A 673-nucleotide genomic window follows, 5' to 3' on the forward strand; every position below is an offset into this window, starting at 1 on the left:
TCACCTCCTTCAGTGCTTTCTTCCTCTTGATCTTGTGTGTGTATTGCAGCCACTTGCTTTGTTTCTAATTTCCTGGTGAGCTCTGCTAGTTGCTTGGCAAACACCTTGTTTTGGGCTAGAATTGTATCAACATGGTTCAGCTCCATGACTCCCTTAGTGTTGTGTCTCTCTGATGCATAGTAGTACTCATTCTCAGCCACTGTCTCAATCACTTCAATGGCTTCTTCCACAGTCTTTTTCCTGTTCAATGAACCTCCTGATGAATGGTCTACAGCCTTCCTTGATTCATAAGACAGTCCATCATAGAAAATATGCAATTGCACCCAGTCATGGAACATGTCTGGTGGGCATTTCCTTGTCAAATCCTTGAATCTCTCCCATGCCTCGTAGAGAGTTTCACCATCTTGTTGTCTAAACGTCTGAACCTCAGATCGAAGCCTATTGACCTTTTGTGGGGGGTAGAAACGTGCCAGAAACTTGCTTTCCACCTCATCCCAGGTTGTTAGGCTCCCCTTGGGAATGATTCCAGCCACTTAGCTGCCTTGTCCCTAAGTGAAAATGGGAACAAAAGCAGTTTATAGGCATCTTCCTGGACTCCATTGGACTTCACAGTGTCGCAAATTCTCAGGAATTTTGTGAGATGTTGGTTTGGGTCTTCATTAGCACTTCCACC

General features: G+C 44.9%; 1 non-coding gene across 1 annotated transcript; it reads left to right on the top strand.

Moving 5' to 3' along the window:
- Positions 1 to 336: 336 nt before the first annotated feature.
- On the top strand, positions 337 to 440 carry LOC112731848 (small nucleolar RNA R71). The gene has a single exon (XR_003167603.1). It is a non-coding gene; the product is annotated as a small nucleolar RNA R71 (small nucleolar RNA).
- Positions 441 to 673: the final 233 nt, after the last annotated feature.

The sequence above is a fragment of the Arachis hypogaea genome, chromosome 12, assembly GCF_003086295.3.
Source record: "Arachis hypogaea cultivar Tifrunner chromosome 12, arahy.Tifrunner.gnm2.J5K5, whole genome shotgun sequence".
Taxonomy (NCBI): domain Eukaryota; kingdom Viridiplantae; phylum Streptophyta; class Magnoliopsida; order Fabales; family Fabaceae; genus Arachis; species Arachis hypogaea.